Raw genomic sequence first — 20935 nt, forward strand, 5'->3', positions numbered from 1 at the left:
GACGTACGCGTACTGTGGATTTGCGTGGAGTAGGTGTACTGCCTCCACGAGGGGATCCGTTTTGTGGCCCCTCACATGTTTCCGTAACAGGACTGTCCCTGGGGCGGAGAGCCACGAGGGTAGGGATACTCCTGAGGTTGATTTGCGGGGAAAAACAAACATCTTCTCATGAGGAGTGGCGTTAGTAGCAGTACACAGTAGCGACCTTATCGAGTGGAGTACGTCTGGGAGGACCTCCTGCCAGCAGGAGGTGGGGAGGCCTTTAGACCTTAGTACTAGTGGTCTGACTCGTGGCTATCCCCTTTGACAGCAGGTATTGGCGCAGTTCATTGCTCATGAACGACGCCCCCCTGTCAGTGTGGATGTAGTTGGGCATGCCGAACGTGCAAAACAGGTTGCCGAGGCACTTGATGACCGTGGCACTGGTCATATCTGGGCAGGGGTAGGCGAATGGAAAGCGGGAGTACTCGTCCACAATGTTGAGGAAGTACACATTGCGGTCGGTGGAGGGGAGTGGTCCCTTGAAATCTAAGCTCAGGCGCTCGAATGGCCGTGTAGCTTTGATCAGGTGGGCTCGGTCGGGCCTGAAAAAACGGGGCTTGCATTCCGCACAAGTGCGGCAGTCCCTGGTCATAGACCGGACCTCCTCGATGGAATAGGGCAGGCTATGGGATTTTATAAAGTGGAATAGCTGGGTGACCCCCGGGTGGCAGAGGCCATTGTGGAGGCCCTGTAGCCTGTCCCCCTGGATGCTGGCACACATCCCTCGTGATAGGACGTCGGGGGATTCGTTGAGGGCCCCCGGCCTATATATTATGTCGTACTCAAACGTGGAGAGTTCGATCCGCCACCTGAGAATTTTGTCGTTCTTGATCTTCCCCCTCTGTTTGTTGTTAAACATGAAGGCTACCGACCACTGGTCGGTAAGCAGGGTGAAGCGTTTGCCGGCTAGGTAGTGCCTCCAGTGCCGCACTGCCTCCACTATGGCCTGGGCCTCCTTCTCTACCGAGGAGTGCCTGATCTCGGGCCCTTGGGGGGTTCTTGAGAAAAAGGCTATGGACCGCCCATCCTGGTTGAGGGTGGCTGCTAAAGCGAAGTCGGACGCATCGCTTTCAACCTGGAAAGGGATGTTTTCGTCCACTGCCTGCAGCGCGGCCTTCTCAATGTCGTGTTTAATGCTGTTGAAGGCGGCGCAGCTCCTGAGACCTTTATATGGCAAAAGACAGGGGCGTAGCCAATACACACAATAGGAACAAAAGGGGGCGCTTCACACAATACAAGCAGGTGAAACACACAGGTAAAACACATAGGCTGATGAAGGGATATATTTCATCACAGCATGTTCACTTGCAACTCGTGTACGGAATACCTGGCCATCTGGTCCCGTCGCGGGTATACCTCCACCGACGGGAGGCCCTTAACAGTAAAGCCCCTGCTGGAAAAAATCCTGGCAGCTGTGGGGGAGGAAGGCGAGGTCTTCATCCACAAAGTGAAGGCCCATTCCTCCACAGAACCCCGCAGCCAGGGTAACCAGCAAGCCGACACGCTGGCCAAGGAGGGTGCTCACACCGGCACTTTCTGGGACCCATATGAGTCCGGGCCCGTGGCAGCAGTTAGAGGCAGGGATGGGATCCGAGGGAGATTAGAAGTAGTGTTAGCCCCGGACCTTAAAACGGTCCAAGCCCAGGACCCTGTCCTGAAAGTCGTCATTAGCGCAGTAGTGGAGGGCAGGAAGGTAGAAGGGAAGGCATGCTGTTCAAAGAAGAACAGTGGGTAGTACCACAGCAACACCGGAAGGAGTTCCTTCAACTGACCCATGAGGGTCCGGGAGCGGGACACCCCGGGCCTGAGACCACCTGGCAACGGGTGGAACAGGCGGGATGGTGGCCAGGACTCCGGGAGGACGTCCGCGAGTTCTGTGCTAGCTGTCTCATGTGCGCTGCAAACAACCCCGACCCCCACAGAAGGAAGGTGTCCATGGGACACGTTAGGAGGGTAGAGGGACCATGGCAGTCGATCCAGATCGACGACATCGGGCCCCTGCCCACCGCCCAGGGAGGCTACAAATACTGCCTCGTCCTGGTAGACGTGTTTTCCAAGTGGGTGGAAGCCTTCCCCTGCAAAACGGCCACAGCATTGGGGACTGCAAGGATCTTGGTGCGAGAGGGGTTCTCGCGCTGGGGACTACCCCAGTTTGTGGAGTCCGACCAGGGAAGCCACTTCACAGGCCAAGTCATGCAGAACACCCTTATGCTGCTCGGCATCAAGGGGAAGTGGCACGTAGCCCACAATCCACAGTCCTCAGGGATTGTGGAGCGCATGAACCGCACCGTTAAAGAAAAGTTGAGGAAGGAGACAGTGGGCTCGCCCCAAAAATGGGCGGAGGTCGTGCCGCTAGTCCTCATGGGGATCCGGGCTAACCAGTCCAAGGGTACAGGGTATTCCCCGCACGAACTCATGACTGGTAGGGTTATGAGGACCCCCACCCATGTCCTAGCCCCAGTTCTTACTGAAGGGCAGCTTCGGGAGCTTAATCGGGATAAATTCACCCGAACACTCCTCGAGCGCCTCAAACAGAGTTATGAACAGGCAGCAAGTAGCATGGGGAAGCAGCATCGGAATAACCGGTTGCTGCTCGAGCCTAGCAAGAGTCACCAGTGGGAGATTGGGGACCAAGTGATGGTTAGGAACTATGCCCGAGTGGGGAGTTTAGAGCCACCGTACATGGGACCCTATAGCGTAGTCGATAAAGCCAGCCCCATGGTTTATGCAGTAAAAATGCCCCGGCGCACAAAATGGTTCCATGTGTATCAATGTAAGCTGTTTAAGCCGGAGGCAGGGAAACAGGTAGCTGGGATTCAACCCGAGGTTAGAAATCCTCAGCCCGCAGCAGGTACGCGCACGCAGGCTGCACACGCAGGCGCAGTCGCGTGCGTTAAGGGAGAAGTTCCCCAGCACTTTGTCCAGACCACTCACCCTCTCTTATGGGATTCCGAGGAGGAGGAGCCCGAATCAGATGGCCCCGAGCCCGAACCAGGTTTTGAACCTGGAGGGGAAGACTCTCAGCCACCGGCAGTCGGTGGCGAGGGATTGCCCGTCCCCAGTTCAGGTTTGGGGGGGGAGGGACCCGAGGGAGAAGGCCCCCAGCCAGCGAGGACTGTGACCCGAGCCAAGGGTCCGCTCGTCAGGGTAGCCCCACCGGTAGCACTCCCTAGGAGGTCTCCTCGGCCACCCCAGCCCAGAAAAGTATGGTCACTGGCTCTTCAGTTAAAAAGGGCGGCCTCCCGTGTCAGGGAGAAGCCGAAAGACAGAGGTCCCCAGCCAGCAGCCATAAGCTGCGAGGGACCAGAAGTGGCGATCAGTGCAGCCACGCCGCAGGGAGCAGCCTGCAGCAGCCCAAACAGGGATTAGGCTGGCCGCCCGGAGACGGGCAACGGTTGTATATAGTTTAGGTAGTATAATTTTAAGTAATGTGTAGAAGGTTAAGTTAGGGTGTTTTAATTTAATTCTATGTAAGGAACCGGTAGTCTATAAATTTTAAGTTTGGAACCGTTCCAGAGTGCTGTCGATGTGAGCCGAGGTCGTGGGACCTGATCACACTTCCCCCAAGCCAGGGAGCCTCCAGGGATCCTGGCTAGATGTTTTTATGTCTTTTTCAGAATTTCGAAATGTGCGGAGGCATAATCCTGCTCACCCTGTTCGGGCTGAGCCTCGCGAGAAGGGGCGATGTCGAGGACCATCATATCTTCGGATGCTCGGGGAAGAGAGCGCCCCTAGCACACGGCGGAAGTGGCCTCCGGGAGGCGGATGAAATCACCTCGTATGTCCACGAAAGGAGCTGGCCAGGATGGCTGGGATCCAATTCGACCCAGTGAGACTGGCTTCACGTATGGGGAGGCCTCCCTCCAGTGCCCGAGGATACGAATCATCACCCCAAGGATTAGCGTCACCGTGGGCAAAAGAATATGTTTGACGTGTAAAGGGAACGTTCCCCTGGATAGGTGGTGGTGGCTCAGAAAGTTAAGCAAAGACATGGGGAACCCCAGGGTAGAGTGGGAAAGGTTAGGGAATGACACTCACAGGACCATTACAGGGACCCAGGGAGGGTTAAGTGTGTGCTGGGATAAATGGTGGGAACCGGATCAGGGGATCTATGTCTGTATGTGGGGATCAGAGAAAGTCTGCCCCACAGGCGCTTCCATCATTTTCTGCAGCCAGTGGCAAAATAACGGGAGGGGGATGAATTGGGAGTCTCGCCTGGATGCATGCGCGATCCCGTACTCCCCAATCTCGGTTAATGCCACTGAACTAGTGACCCACCCCCGACGGCCCCTGCCCACGACCCCGACATCACGAACAGTAGCAGAGGGATGCCCCGCCACCACCAAGGGACCAGGGAACGGCCTGGTGCTAGTACCCACAGACCAGGTGCTGTACCAAGGGGTGCATTACACGGTGGCCTCGGTGATTTTAAACCTCACTGAGGTACACTTACCCGCGTGGTGCCCTGCGGAGACTGCCAAATTGTATCAAGCCCTATTAACAGACATGTTTTGAAAATTCCGTGAATTTGACTTTTTGGAGGTCAATAAGACCGCATTGTATACTCACCACAAGGTTTGGGATGGGGCTGGGAGGCAAAGAAAGGGTGTTTTTAATGATGTTTTAACTGGTTTTAACACGGGGTCCTCGGTCATCAACAGTTTAGATGACATCGAGCTGCAGACCCAGATTAATGGTCTAAAAACACAATTAAAGGGCATTTTAACTGATGAGAATAAGGTGGTAGGTTCTGAGTTGCATGAAGACCAGGCCATGACTCTCCATTTGAAGGAGATCATCGCGGAGCTGGAAAAACATGCAAAGACGGTAAATGCTCTCATCAGGGAGGACAGAAACGCTTCTGACCAGGCTGCGCAAAATGAGGTGTGTGTGCTGTATGGGGCATAGTTGCTGGGCGAGGGCCACAGCAATCTGGAGGATTTAAAGCAAGGTTTAGCCCCCTCCTGGATCAGCAACAAACACCTCGCAGCCCTCCACCCTTTTGAGAATGCATTGAGCCCGTGCCAGCTCCGGCTAGCTTCGGAGGCCTACCCAGTCCCAGTGGACTGTGGGCGGTCCAACCACACCGTCATGGGGATAGTGGTAAGAATACTGGTCATGGGCAGGACAGCCCGACCCGCACCGGTATACAGAATGGAGAACATTGGAATCATTCAAGGGGGTGCAAACATTCGTTTTGCAGCGGTCCCGCCCTATGTCATAAAGTGGGAGCATGCTATGATGGGTACTGACCTCTCGGGGTGCCGTAGCTGGGGAGCACACATCATCCTGTGTCCCCAGCACTTGAATGCCTATTCGAAACCACAATACGGGTTCAGAGCTGCTGACGTGAAACCTATAAATTTTACCATGGAAGCCATGGCACAAGGCCATGTTCCCCCACAGGTAGCATATATAGGAGGTGGGACATATTGCGTCACCACAGGAGCGTCTCACTACCAGCACGGACAGCACAGCTGGTGCGCGGTGAGTGACAGCAGCTTCTGTTTCAAACCCGAGGCAGAAGTTCAAGTGGCACTACTACGAATTGTCCCCATTCCTGAACCATCTACTGTTCACCTCACTGTGGAGGAGAATTTTACCCACCTCCAGAAATATGTCGCCCACTTCAGTTACCCAATTCCCCCTCTCCCAGAGCACCTTACCAAATTATTAAAAGCCGTTCTAGTATCACAAAAGCACTTCTACACTTTGGAACAGAAGTCTGTACAGATAGGGGCCGACATTTTAGATATTACGACCCCACACTGGTGGGACGTTTTTGAGAGTATAGAGGTCCTCTCCTGGATTCGTATGGCATCCCACATCTTAGTAGTCTGTCAGCTAGGGATCGTCCTCCACCTGGTTTGTGTCCAGTGTAGGAGAAAGTGTCCCGAGGTAGAATTTAAAGCAAAAGGGTTGTGGAAGGACCAGTATGCCCGGTGGAAGAAGAAACACCCGTGTGAGTTTTGTATCATATCACTGCCGAGTGATGGCAGATCCGTTTGTTGTTTCTAATGAAGCTCGTTCCTTCCGTTCGTTATTTTTAATAAATATGGTTTTGGCCTGATGTTGATTTTCATTAAAGGTTGTGTGTTGTAATAAAGTTTTATGATGTTCCAAGTCATGCAGGGGTGTTGGACCCCCTCCGTGCTTGGACTATTGTAACAGATAGTAATTGTTTCTATCGATAGATGCCTGTCGTCCACTGCAGTTTTTCGCTAAGTAAGGGGAATGTATGTGTCAAGGGATGGTGGATAGATAAATATAGGGGAAGGTTGTTTGTGGGGGGTCAGAAATTTGCTCACCTTGATTGGACACTTCAAGCAAGTTTCAGTATCCTAGGCGGGACTGAAAGGATTCGCAAATTTCATGTCTCCCCCGAAGATTTACTTTTGGCTTATTGGAGAAACCCTGGCTGGACTGAGTTTAAAATCCAGGGCTCCAGGGCTCAACAAGATGGCTGCGGTCAACCTCATGGCCAAGGCCTGTAAGTTTCAGTTTGGGCTGACAAAAAAAAAGGAACTTTCCAGAAATTAGAATGCAGACAGACCTTCTGCATTTATGCATGAGAAGCAAACCCAGTGGCATTCGGGCCTCTGATTAAAACCCATCAAGGTCCTTTGCACAGACAATCAATGTGTAATAGCTGCGTTCAGACCTTCGTTAGAGGACATCAGCACCGTTGGCAAATGATCAACGGGGCATTCAAACTGGAATGGCCCCATCACGAAACCAGTGGGACAAAGGGGAACACTGATGAGATGTTCAAAAACCGATTAACCGGCCATCCAGGTCGATGGGCCCAGATCGGTTTCATTTGTATAAGCTTCAACACGTCCAGGTCAGACAAAGAAATAAGCTGATCTGGCGGGAGATAAGGGCTACCAGGAAGGGTATAACTAGTCCCTTGGGAAGCCATCTCGCTCTCTCTCGCCTCGACTCCAGTGCCCTGCTTTACCATCAAGAGGATCATCGACGAAGAGCCCGTCCAGGGAAGCAGGATACCCGCAGTTACATTTAAATCACTGGGGTATCTCTGCTTTGGGGCGGTGAAAACCATAAAGACATCGGCAGGCAACGGGGCACGGAGCAGGCGTTTTCAACATCCTAGACTGGTGAGCATCAATTTTCTGGCCCATCACAAGATAACCTAGATAGGTGTAAAGGGTGGGAGTTAAGGGGATTGCTAAAATTGTCATTTTAGTCATTTTCCCTCGATGTGTCCATTTCTCCTCCCCCGCTAAGTGTAATTGTGTTGCATCCATAGTGATTTTCTCTGCATAGTAATTATTTCTCTATTTTAATAAACATTGGTTTTCTTTGCACCGAACCACTGGTCTCGTTTGTCTATATCGCTACTCGCAAATAAGTCCGGTGCTCAGAACTAAAAGGGGGAAGCGATTCGAACCGCACGGGGCTAGGGCAGCTCAGGCACATGACTGACTGACCAGACGCAAAGCCCAAACCAAAACCCCCTACAACTGACACACTCCTGGGGACTTCCTGCAAATATTGCCACACTCCAGGGGACTCCCTGCAAATATTGACACACTCCTGCGGACTCCCTGCAAATACTGACACACTCCTGGGGACTTCCTGCAAATACTGACACACTCCAGGGGACTCCCTGCAAATATTGACAAACTCCTGCGGACTCCCTGCAAATATTGACACACTCCAGGGGACTCCCTGCAAATATTGCCACACTCCAGGGGACTCCCTGCAAATATTGACACACTCCTGCGGACTCCCTGCAAATACTGACACACTCCTGGGGACTTCCTGCAAATACTGACACACTCCAGGGGACTCCCTGCAAATATTGACAAACTCCTGCGGACTCCCTGCAAATACTGACACACTCCTGGGGACTCCCTGCAAATACTGACACACTCCTGGGGACTTCCTCCAAATATTGCCACACTCCTGGGGACTTCCTGCAAATATTGACACACTCCAGGGGACTCCCTGCAAATATTGACACACTCCTGCGGACTCCCTGCAAATATTGACACACTCCTGGGGACTCCCTTGAAATATTAACACACTCCTGGGGACTCCCTGCAAATATTGACACACTCCTGAGGACTCCCTGCAAATATTGACACACTCCTGGGGACTCCCTGCAAATATTAACACACTCCTGGGGACTCCCTGCAAATATTGACACACTCCTGGGGACTCCCTGCAAATATTGACACACTCCTGGGGACTTCCTCCAAATATTGCCACACTCCAGGGGACTCCCTGCAAATATTGACACACTCCTGGGGACTCCCTGCAAATATTGACACACTCCAGGGGACTCCCTGCAAATATTGACACACTCCTGGGGACTCCCTGCAAATATTGACACACTCCTGGGGACTCCCTTGAAATATTGACACACTCCTGAGGACTCCCTGCAAATATTGACACACTCCTGGGGACTTCCTCCAAATATTGCCACACTCCAGGGGACTCCCTGCAAATATTGACAAACTCCTGCGGACTCCCTTGAAATATTGACACACTCCTGAGGACTCCCTGCAAATATTGCCACACTCCAGGGGACTCCCTGCAAATATTGACAAACTCCTGCGGACTCCCTGCAAATATTGACACACTCCTGGGGACTCCCTTGAAATATTAACACACTCCTGGGGACTCCCTTGAAATATTAACACACTCCTGGGGACTCCCTGCAAATATTGACACACTCCTGGGGACTTCCTGCAAATATTGACACACTCCTGGGGACTCCCTGCAAATATTGACACACTCCTGGGGACTCCCTTGAAATATTAACACACTCCTGGGGACTCCCTGCAAATATTGACACACTCCTGAGGACTCCCTGCAAATACTGACACACTCCTGGGGTTGCCCTACAAATATTGACACACTCCTGGGGACTTCCTGCAAATACTAACACACTCCTGGGGTTGCCCTACAAATATTCACACTCTTCTGCATAACTTTTGGAGGGGGGGTCAGTGTGAAGTGTGGTTTATTAATAAACCATCTTGAAACATCTTAACAATATTTAGCAGCAGACTACAGCTCACACCAGTAGGCTGAATCACCCCTCAAAAACCTTTGGGAAATACCCATAATTGATGCCACGATCTGCCCCAGTTTCTCTACCCCCGCCCCAACACCAGCCCCGTTCTCCATCACTCTGTGGGTTGGGGTTCCCAGGTATCACATTCCACTTTAATGGGACACTCACCCTCCCCAGTCCCCGGGACCAGACCACAGCCCCGCTCCCTTTGCAAAGGCAAAAGTCAGCAAGCGGATAAGACACATAACACAAGAGGTAGATTCACAAACCCCGCTCACTCCCACAGCACAATCCCAACCGCACTCTGAAAACATGTCTAATAAAGGAACGGAATCCTTGCAAAACCAGAAATAACAACAGAAAATGCTGGAAAAACTCAGCAAGTCAGGCAACATCCGTGGAGAGAAATTTGAGTTGACGTTTCGGGTTTGACCCTTCTTCAAGTTTTTCCAGCATTTTCTGTTGTTATTTCGGATTTCCAACATCTGCAGTATTTTGCTATCGTCCTTGCAAAACCAGCCCAGCTACACAAAGGCAATCAGATCACCGCAGGACTTTACAGAGAGATGCCAACAAGTTTCCAATCTTACCTTTAGTGCTAACGAGAATGCTCCAATCTTCAGAGTAAATCCCCTGTGGGCAGGTTGGGTGGGTTTGAGGTATGTCTGGGACCTCGCTCTCACACACACAGTTGCTTTTCCCTTTTAGAGTAGCGCACCCTGAAATCAGACAGTGAAAGTTTCCCTGGGCTGAGGTTCCTGCTGCCGTCACTGTGTTCCTGACAATCACCTGGCCTCCCTGATGGACGAGGACTTGCCGACCTCCCCTTTCTCTCTCCCCACTCAGACTTGCACAGGCGGTCGCTGGAGACCAGTTCAGAAGGGGTCCCGAATGGGAATGACAGAACTATGGGACGTGCAGGAATGTAAACCCGCTCCCGATCCAAGAGGATCCCGCAACAGTATTAACAAAAGAACAAACGTGGAACAAGTTTAAAAAGTCTTCCCAAACTTTCCGCTTTTTTTCTTTTCTATTCAAGCCAGACGCTTGCCTGCGGATGTGCAGACATGAACTGACGGTCGGTGGCGGGATCAAACTCGCATCTGGTTTACGGATCGAGTTGGCGGGTTTATGTAAAATAGAAATACTTCGTCAGGAGGCGGGATGCTTTGGAAGTGAATCAGAGCAGGCAATGGGATAGTGAAGTAAGATGGTCTTTGGTGCACGGACAGGTCCTTTCCTGGTTGCCTGCCCTGAGGTGTCCATTGTCCCAATTGTCTGGTCACTCCAGCCAGGCAGATGTTGACTAACGTGAGCGCCAGAACTGACCTCAACCAATCTTCACATATCATCCTGGCTGTGTTGGAAAAGGCTGCCAACTGTTTCGATCTGGTAGCCAGTAATTGTCCAAAGGTACTCGCCACCTTGTGAAAATCTCAACTTGAAATGGCCAGCTCAACAAAAATTCTGAGTTCCCATTATTCCATCGTATTGTATCTGACACAGATTATTGAAATAATAACATCAAGGTGTCACCTGGGTGAGGTAGTCAGTTAGATCATTGCCCTTCCAAACTCATCTTTGTCTTCAGATCCCTACATGGCTTCCTTCCACACTACCTCTGCAATCTTCTCCATCCATCACTCCATCCCATGATTCTGACCTGCTGTGGATTTCCACTCCCCGATGCCCCAGCACTCCGGCACTCTCTGGCCAAATTATTTTGCCTTGCTATCCCTTTCTTCTGCTTCAAAAGCCTCTTTAAGACTTACTTCATCAACCATGCTTGCAGTCACCTCCACTACATCCTGCTTAGTCCCCATCTCGCCGCCTGTAAAATGCTTTGGAAGTTTCATTAAGTCCGGGGGGCTTTATAAATGTGAGTTGATTCATCTCAGGGACTTGGATCAAGTTACAGCCGAAAACAATGGACTGAAGATCACCTCTCTGTGTTAGCTGTAGGAAGCTTAAGTGAGATGTCTTTGGATTTTCTCACCCAGTCCTAAATGGCCATGATTCTGTCGCACAAAACTGCCTCTAGTTGGTACTGTCAATTGGCAATCTCAGGTATCATGGAGGGCTGGTTTGGGACACACAAGTGCAATAGGGGATAGTCTTTTGAGGTTGGTTGTTAAGGTACATAGATGAGGTAGAATGGAGAGTTTTATTCTCAGTTTGGACTTGGGAGTAGTTGATGATGTCACTGTGCCAAAACAGGAAATGTTTTCCAATCCCCTCTGCTGGATAATACAAGAACTCACATCAAACGGGGCACAAACTATACTGCAATGTTTCAGCAATTGCAAGGCAGCCAGTTTCATATTACTGTTCAGTTTCGTGAGTCTGGGGTTTGTTAATCCATAGCAGTGCAGTCTGGGAGAGTTTAGCTGGCTTGATTTTACAGTGCCCAGAATGTGTCCAATTGATATAGTTTCATTGCCAATGTAAGCTTGTTAAACTGTAATTCTACAGTGCGCCAGTGGTGGAGGGAGTGAATGTTTAAGGTGGTGGATGGGGTGCCAATCAAGCGGGCTGCTTTATCCTGAATGGTGTCGAGCTTCTTGAGTGTTGTTGGAGCTGCATTCATCCAGGCAAGTGGAGAGTATTCCATCACACTCCTGACTTGTGCCTTGTAGATGGTGGAAAGGCTTTGGGGAGTCAGGAGGTGAGACACTCGCCGCAGAATACCCTGCTCTTGTGGCCAGGTTTACTGTGTAACTCCACTCCTCCGCTGGTGGGGAAATAGAGGACAAGGCTACTTGGCCTAGAAATTCAGTATAGCCACTTTTGGGGCGGTAAAGTCGGGCGGGCGCTAAAGTTTGCGCCCGCCGGAAAGTGGAGGCCACTTCGCCGATATTCAGTAGCTTTGGCCAAGGAGTTTGCTCGAGCGCTAAAACTGGCGATGCACCCCTATCTTTAGGCGCTAAGCCGGCGGTGCAGACTGATACCGCCGAGGCCGGGCGCAGCGCAGGTGCGGTCATGTTTTGATTGACAGCAGACACCCTGGCGCCGGCCAGCTCTTAAAGGGGGAAGGGTCGACTTGGTCTGCTGCCACGCCCTGGATACTGCAGCCCTCCAGCTAGGCCTAAACACTGCTGCTGGAGAGAAATAGCGCCAGCAAGGATGCAGAGGGCCCATGAGCGAGCGCAGCGCTTCTCTGCCCATGATTTAAAGGTGCTGGTTAGGGCTTTGGAGAGAAGAGATATCTTGTTCCCGGACAGTGGCAAGAAGGCTCCCAAGAGGCTGTACAGGAGAGCCTGGAGGGAAATCAGCCAGAGGGTCACAGCCAACAGCGCTGTCCCCAGGACTGGTGACCAATGCCGGAAAAAGTTTAACGACCTCACTCCGTTGGTCAGGGTGAGTACCCTTTCCAGTGTCCTCCTCATCCTTGCATGTGTACCTCACATTATGGGCAAAGGGACCTCAAAGGCCTAATGGCCATCCCTCCTCCCGCAGCTATGGCACTGGCATGAACATCAATAGCACTTTCTGCACTTTACACACTGGCCAAGCTATTCGACCATGGGAGGCAGTGCACACAACAACAGGGCACCACACTGGCCAAGCTATTCGACCATGGGAGGCAGTGCACACAACAACAGGGCACCACACTGTACTTAGAAGCCGTCCTTTCTCTTGCAGGCCAAGCTGGCCGAGAATCTGAAGAGCTGGACTGTCACCGGGGGAGGCCGTGCCCAGTTCCAGGAGCTCAGTGACCTGGAGGAGCGCGTGGGTCGACTCATGGGTGCCCGGGTGATTGGCCCCGTTGCAATTGGAGATGCCGACCCTGTGCTGGGCCCCAATGGTAAGGACATGACCGTTTGGACCTCTCTCGTTCCCCTTGCGCTCCAGATCTACATCCTTTGCCACTGTCCGACCAATGCGCATAATGCCACCACTCAGGCCTCCCTCGCTGACGCCCTGTCCTCACTCTAAAGCTACTCTTGTGCCTTCCTGCTTTCAGCTGGTGAGGAGGAGGTCCCTGAAGCTGCGAGTGTCAGTCCCTCGGAAGAGGAGGACGACGAGGAGCAAGAGGAAGGCGGCACATCGGGGGAACCCTCATCCGCGCCAGGGGATGGCAATGGAGGGGACACGTCTTGCCTGGAGGAGAGCCAGGGGGAAGTGTTGCAGGGGGGTGTAGCTCCTGTGCCCAGTGGCGTCCAGCCACGCGGGAAGGGTCGGGCAGCACGGCGGCCTTCTCCCCAGAGGGGGGAAGTGTTGCAGGGGAGTGTAGCTCCTCTGCCCAGTGGCATCCTGCCACGCGGGAAGGGTCGGACAGCTCGGCGGCCTTCTCCCCAGAGGGGGGAAGTGTTGCAGGGGAGTGCAGTTGCTGGGCCCAGTGGCGTCCAGCCATGCGGGTAGGGTCGGCCAGCTCGGCGGCCTTCTCCCCAGAGGGAGAGTCCGGCCTCCAGTCCGGAGACGGTCCTCGCCCAGGAGGTGCGCCTCCTTGATCAAATGTCCGCGGACTCGGATCGTCGCCACACCGAGTTCATGGGGGTTGTGGCACGGTTGCCTGAGGCCATTGAGTCCCTGGCTCATAGTGTGGCCGATTTCAGGGCCTCACAGGCCAGGGGTTTCGACCAACTCGCGGCAGCACAGGCCAGGGGTCTCGAACAATTCGGGGCATCACAGGACACGAGTCGGTCCGAATTCAGGGCAGCACAGGCAGCGAGTGGAGAGTTGACGAGTGGTGCCGTGCAGTCACTGGCTGGTCTGATGCGGGTACAGACCAGGGCAGTACGGGCACTCACTGCTGCCACACTCGCTGTGTCACACATGCATCGCCAGGGCACCCGCCGCGCTGCTGCAGCACAGCGGTCTGGCCTTCATCAGATTGCTGCGCTTGCTGCAGTGCCAGCCCGGCCGAGTGTCAATGTCTCTGGCGACCAGCGAGCGCCTGGCATCAGCCAGCTTGCCTCCATTGCTGCAGCCGCCACTGCCACTCCCCCAGCAAAGCTGCGACGAGCTGCTGGAGAGACTGATGCTGCCCAGCCACAGCTGCAGCAGTCAGCAGCCGGCCCCTCGAGGGCCGGAGCTCGTCTCGGCCGACCCCCAAGGGCATCTGCCGTCACGCATTGTGCCCCTCAGGAGCCTTCCCCCAGCCTTGCAACACCCACAGGGCCCAGGTTGAGGCGGAGCAGCAGGTCGGCCAGGGGCCGGAAAAGCCTGGACAAGGACTCGCCCTCTCGGCACACAAAGTAGAGTGTGTTGCCAACTGTTTTTTTATATGGTGGTGTTTGTGTTCTGTATGGGGGGGTTTGTCTTGGTAAGGCCGAGGATGAAGGCCATTTGGATGGACAAGTTTTGTTATTCCTCCCCAGGTTGTGGGAGTGAGATATGTTTTTCACTGTTTTTTGGGGGTCTTGTCAGTTTTTGGGTTTCATGTGGGAAGGGCCCTGAGTTTGTTCAATAAAGCTTTTTATTTATTCAGCTTGTCCATGTGTGATGTTTCAAGTGGTTGTTGCGTTAACCGGCTGAGGGCTTGCGGAGCGGCTGCATTCATGTGCCTTCATTGCCACAAGCCATTCCCTGACAGGGGGCCTAGAAGTGTCGTTCAATAAGCCGCCGACGGACGGCCCTTGGACCTTGTGGCTCCCTCCTGGGCTGGTACTCCTCCTCCTCCTCCTCCTCCTCCTCCTCATGGTCCTCCTGCTCGTCCTCCTGAGGTGGTGGTCCAACGTGAGGTGGCAGTGCCTGAGTCCTGCGGATAGCCAGGTTGTGCAGCATGCAGCAAACGACGACGAACTGGGAGACTCTATCCGGCGAATACTGTAGAGATCCGCCGGAACGATCCAGGCAGCGGAACCGTTGCTTGAGGACGCCAACCGGAGGTGTGGGGAGAAGTGGGGAGGTGTGGGGAGAAGGGGTGAGTGTGGGGAGAAGGGGGAGGTGTGGGGAGAAGGGGGAGTGGGGAGAAGGGGGGAGGTGTGGGGAGAAGGGGGGTTGGGGAGAAGGGGGGGTGGGGAGAAGGGGGGAGGTGTGGGGAGAAGGGGAGTGGGGAGAAGGGGGGGTGGGGAGAAGGGGGGAGGTGTGGGGAGAAGGGGAGTGGGGAGAAGGGGGGAGTGTGGGGAGAAGGGGAGTGGGGAGAAGGGGGGAGGTGTGGGGAGAAGGGGGGTTGGGGAGAAGGGGGGGTGGGGAGAAGGGGGGAGGTGTGGGGAGAAGGGGAGTGGGGAGAAGGGGGGGTGGGGAGAAGGGGGGAGGTGTGGGGAGAAGGGGGGAGTGTGGGGAGAAGGGGGGTGGTGTGGGGAGAAGGGGAGTGTGGGGAGAAGGGGGGAGTGTGGGGAGAAGGGGGGAGTGTGGGGAGAAGGGGGGAGGTGTGGGGAGAAGGGGGGAGTGTGGGGAGAAGGGGGGGTGGGGAGAAGGGGGGAGGTGTGGGGAGAAGGGGGGTGGGGAGAAGGGGGGGTGGGGAGAAGGGGTGAGTGTGGGGAGAAGGGGGGAGTGTGGGGAGAAGGGGAGTGGGGAGAAGGGGGGAGGTGTGGGGAGAAGGGGGGAGGTGTGGGGAGAAGGGGGGAGGTGTGGGGAGAAGGGGGGAGGTGTGGGGAGAAGGGGTGAGGTGTGGGGAGAAGGGGGGAGTGTGGGGAGAAGGGGGAGTGGGGAGAAGGGGGGAGTGTGGGAAGAAGGGGGAGTGGGGAGAAGGGGGGAGTGTGGGGAGAAGGGGGGAGTGTGGGGAGAAGGGGGGAGTGTGGGAAGAAGGGGGAGTGGGGAGAAGGGGGGAGTGTGGGGAGAAGGGGGGAGGTGTGGGGAGAAGGGGGGAGGTGTGGGGAGAAGGGGGGAGGTGTGGGGAGAAGGGGTGAGGTGTGGGGAGAAGGGGGGAGGTGTGGGGAGAAGGGGGGAGGTGTGGGGAGAAGGGGGGAGTGTGGGGAGAAGGGGGAGTGGGGAGAAGGGGGGAGTGTGGGAAGAAGGGGGAGTGGGGAGAAGGGGGGAGTGTGGGAAGAAGGGGGAGTGGGGAGAAGGGGGGAGGTGTGGGGAGAAGGGGGGAGGTGTGGGGAGAAGGGGGGAGGTGTGGGGAGAAGGGGGGAGTGTGGGGAGAAGGGGGGAGTGTGGGGAGAAGGGGGAGTGGGGAGAAGGGGGGAGTGTGGGAAGAAGGGGGAGTGGGGAGAAGGGGGGAGTGTGGGGAGAAGGGGGGAGTGTGGGGAGAAGGGGGAGTGGGGAGAAGGGGGGAGGTGTGGGGAGAAGGGGGGGTGGGGAGAAGGGGGAGTGTGGGGAGAAGGGGAGTGGGGAGAAGGGGGGAGTGTGGGGAGAAGAGGGGAGTGTGGGGGGGAGGTGTGGGGAGAAGGGGGGAGTGTGGGGAGAAGAGGGGAGTGTGGGGGGGAGGTGTGGGGAGAAGGGGGGAGGTGTGGGGAGAAGGGGTGTGTGTGGGGAGAAGTGGGGGAGGGGTTCACTTGATAGCAATCAAGAGAAGGTATCCTGAGTGTTTTCTAATCTCCATCTCAGAAGCAGTGGGGCCAGTTACGGCACTGGTCGCTCTCGATACCTTGCAGGATTCCGAGGCTTCGTACGGTGCTCACATTCATTGTTAGACTGTCATGCAGAGCGCAGCAGCTGGGCTGAAAGGAAATGATGTCAGCGCAGTCTGGGATTGGAAAACATGACTGGCTTTTAGTTTGCTGAAAGGTGAATGTTTTTAATTTACAAGGAGGAAAACACATTGCACTGCTGCTCGGCTCCAGGGAGACACAAATAAATCAGGCTCCTGGCGGCAGGAGCAGCCTCTCTCCTCCTTTCAGCAGAACGAGAAACATCGGGAGCAAACATGACTGAGAAATCTAGTTCTCAATGTGATGCGTGATGGGGATAAATGGGGCCTCAATGTTATTTCAGGAACATAAGAGATACAGCATGAAATTCCAGCAGCACCGAGCACGCCCCTGCCTGTGGAACCCCTTCTCACTGAGTGTCCCTACCTATGGTGCTAGCTGTGGCTCAGTGCTGGCATTCGCCTCCCTGAAAAAAAAAATTGGCCCTTAGTGTTATGGGAGATTAAATACGTGGGGTTACGGGGTTACGGGGATAGGGCTTGGGTGGGATGGCTGTCGGTGTAGGGACCGGGTGCTAGGGTTTGGATGATCAGCCATGATCTCAATGGCGGAGCAGGCTCGAAGGGCCGAATGGCCTACTCCTGCTCCTATCTTCTATGTTTCTATGTTTCTATGAATCGTGAAGGTTGGGGGTTCAGAGTCCCACAAGCAGCTGTGTAGCACATAATCTAGGCTGCACTACCGAGGGAGTGCTGCACTGTCAGAGGTGCTGTCTTTCAGATGAGATGTTAAACTGAGGCCCTGCCTGCTCTCTCAGATGGATCCTGTGGCGTTATTTTGAAGAGGAGCAGGGGAGTTCTCCCCGGTGTCCGGGACAATATTTATCCTTCAACCAACACCACTAATACAGCTTATCTGGTCATTATCACATTGCAGATTGTGGGATCTTGCTGTGCACAAATTGGCTGCCGCGTTTCCTACTTCTTCTTCTTAGGCAGTCCCTCGGAACCGAGGATGACTTGCTTCCACATTAAAAATGAGTTCTTAGGTGACTGATGAGTCCAATGCGGGACTTACAGTCTCTGTCACAGGTGGGGCAGACGGTGGTTGAAGGGGCGGGTGGGTGGGGTGCTTGGGTTGACGTGCGCTCCTTGCGCTGCCTGCGCTTGGCTTCCGCTTGCTCCCGGCGAAGAGACTCGAGGTGTTCGGCGCCTTCCCAGATGCTTCTCCTCCACTTTGTGCGGTCTTGGGCCAGGTGTCGATGGGGATGTTACACTTATTCAAGGAGGTTTTGAGGGTGTCCTTGAAGCGTTTCCTCTGCCCACCTGGGGCTCTCTTGCCGTGCCGGAGCTCCGAGTAGAGCACTTGTTTTGGGAGTCTCGTATCGGGCATGTGGACAACGTGACCCGTCCATCGGAGCTGATTGAGCGTGGTCAAAGCTTCGATGCTGGGGATGTTGGCCTGAGCAAGAACACTGACGTTGGTGCGCCTATCCTGCCAATGGATTTGCAGGATCTTGCGGAGGCAGCATTGGTGGTACCTCTCCAGTGCTTTGAGGTGCCTGCTGTACACGGTCCATGTCTCTGAGGTATACAGCAGGGCGGGTATCACTGCTGCTCTGTAGACCATGAGCTTAGTGCTGGGTTTGAGGTCCTGGTCTTCAAACACTCTCTTCCTCAGGCGACTGAAGGCTGCACTGGCACACTTAGGCAGTGTTGGACTTCGTCGTCGACGTCTGCCCTTGTTGACAGTAGGCTCCCGAGGTATGGAAAGTGGTCCACATTGTCCAAGGCCTTGTCGTAGATTTTGATAATCGGGGGGCAGTACTGTGTGACGGGGCAGGTTGGTAGAAGACCTTTGTCTTACGGATGTTTAGTGTAAGGCCCATGCTCTCGTACGCTTCGGTGAAGGTGTTGACGATGGTTTCGAGTTCGACCTCCGAGTGAGCGCAGACGCAAGCGTCGTCTGCACACTGTAATTCGACGACAGAGGATGGGACGACCTTGGATCTGGACTGGAGGCTGCCGCGTTTCCTACATAACAACAGCGACGATGCTTCAAAATTACTTCATTGGCTGTTAAGCACTTTGGGGCGTTCTGAGGTCGTGAAAGGTGCTATGTAAATGCAAGTTCTTTCTTTTAGTGCTCATCCCTGCGCTAACAGTGAACTGTGACTCGTTGGAGTATTCATTAGGCACAGCAAGGATGTGTGGGTGTACCCAGGTGCCCAAGCTATACACAAGGGTAGGCAGCATGGGACATCTGTCCTCATTACAGTCCCACTAAATATACAAACAAAAATGAAATATAACACAGAGACCCCCCTTTACTGAAACAGTTTACATTAATTTTTCAAAAAAATGGAATTAGAAAGCTGTCAGAAAAAAAAGGGATATTAAAGGGTATGGGGAATGTGCATGAGAGTGGGATTAGACTGAGGGACATTAAAGGGTATGGGGAACGAGCAGGAGAGTGGAATTATATAGAGGGACATTAAAGGATATGGGGAACGAGCAGGAGAGTGGGATTATATTGAGGGACATTAAAGGGTACGGGGAGTGAGCAGGAGAGTGGGATTATATTGAGGGACATTAAAGGGTATGGGGAACGAGCAGGAGAGTGGGATTAGACTGAGGGACATTAAAGTGTACGGGGAGTGAGTAGGAGAGTGGGATTAGACTGGGTGGGATATTAAAGTGTACGGGGAGTGAGCAGGAGAGTGGGATTAGACTGGGTGGGATATTAAAGTGTACGGGGAGTGAGCAGGAGAGTGGGATTAGACTGGGTGGGATATTAAAGTGTACGGGGAGTGAGCAGGAGAGTGGGATTAGACTGGGTGGGACATTAAAGGTACGGGGAGTGAGCAGGAGAGTGGGATTAGACTGGGTGGGATATTAAAGTGTACGGGGAGTGAGCAGGAGAGTGGGATTAGACTGGGTGGGATATTAAAGGTACAGGGAGTGAGCAGGAGAGTGGGATTAGACTGGGTGCGATATTAAAGTGTACGGGGAGTGAGCAGGAGAGTGGGATTAGACTGGGTGGGATATTAAAGTGTACGGGGAGTGAGCAGGAGAGTGGGATTAGACTGGGTGGGATATTAAAGTGTACGGGGAGTGAGCAGGAGAGTGGGATTAGACTGGGTGGGACATTAAAGGTACGGGGAGTGAGCAGGAGAGTGGGATTAGACTGGGTGGGATATTAAAGTGTACGGGGAGTGAGCAGGAGAGTGGGATTAGACTGGGTGGGATATTAAAGGTACGGGGAGTGAGCAGGAGAGTGGGATTAGACTGGGTGCGATATTAAAGGTACGGGGAGTGAGCAGGAGAGTGGGATTAGACTGGGTGGGATATTAAAGTGTACGGGGAGTGAGCAGGAGAGTGGGATTAGACTGGGTGGGATATTAAAGTGTACGGGGAGTGAGCAGGAGAGTGGGATTAGACTGAGGGACATTAAAGGGTATGGGGAGTGAGCAGGAGAGTGGGATTAGACTGGGTGCGATATTAAAGTGTACAGGGAGTGAGCAGGAGAGTGGGATTAGACTGGGTGGGATATTAAAGTGTACGGGGAGTGAGCAGGAGAGTGGGATTAGACTGGGTGGGACATTAAAAGTACGGGAAGTGAGCAGGAGAGTGGGATTAGACTGGGTGGGATATTAAAGTGTACGGGGAGTGAGCAGGAGAGTGGGATTAGACTGGGTGGGATATTAAAGGTACGGGGAGTGAGCAGGAGAGTGGGATTAGACTGGGTGCGATATTAAAGGTACGGGGAGTGAGCAGGAGAGTGGGATTAGACTGGGTGCGATATTAAAGGTACGGGGAGTGAGCAGGAGAGTGGGATTAGACTGGGTGGGATATTAAAGGTACGGGGAGTGAGCAGGAGAGTGGGATTAGACTGGGTGGGATATTAAAGTGTACGGGGAGTGAGCAGGAGAGTGGGATTAGACTGGGTGGGATATTAAAGGTACGGGAAGTGAGCAGGAGAGTGGGATTAGACTGGGTGCGATATTAAAGGTACGGGGAGTGAGCAGGAGAGTGGGATTAGACTGGGTGCGATATTAAAGGTACGGGGAGTGAGTAGGAGAGTGGGATTAGACTGGGTGTGATATTAAAGGTACGGGGAGTGTGCAGGAGAGTGGGATTAGACTGGGTGCGATATTAAAGTGTACGGGGAGTGAGCAGGAGAGTGGATTAGACTGGGTGAGATATTAAAGGTACGGGGAGTGAGCAGAAGAGTGGGATTAGACTGGGTGTGATATTAAAGGTACGGGGAGTGTGCAGGAGAGTGGGATTAGACTGGGTGCGATATTAAAGTGTACGGGGAGTGAGCAGGAGAGTGGGATTAGACTGGGTGGAATATTAATGTGTACGGG

The 20935-nt window shown here is 53.8% G+C and overlaps 1 protein-coding gene across 7 annotated transcripts in view; it reads right to left on the reverse strand.

The window, feature by feature from the left end:
* Positions 1-10233, reverse strand: part of col16a1 (collagen, type XVI, alpha 1) — a 636201-nt gene extending 625968 nt beyond the window's left edge. For 3 of the 7 annotated variants that reach the window (XM_085962342.1, XM_085962338.1, XM_085962337.1), the window contains exon 1: positions 9679-10233. The gene's annotated coding sequence lies outside the window, so the exon portion shown is untranslated. The remainder of the gene's footprint in view (positions 1-9678) is intronic. The other 4 variants (XM_085962341.1, XM_085962340.1, XM_085962339.1 and 1 more) reach the window with 2 other exon arrangements.
* Between the last annotated feature and the right edge of the window lie 10702 nt (positions 10234-20935).

The sequence above is a fragment of the Somniosus microcephalus genome, chromosome 20 (assembly GCF_052327205.1).
Source record: "Somniosus microcephalus isolate GS21.2 chromosome 20, FLI_Smic_1.0, whole genome shotgun sequence".
Taxonomy (NCBI): domain Eukaryota; kingdom Metazoa; phylum Chordata; class Chondrichthyes; order Squaliformes; family Somniosidae; genus Somniosus; species Somniosus microcephalus.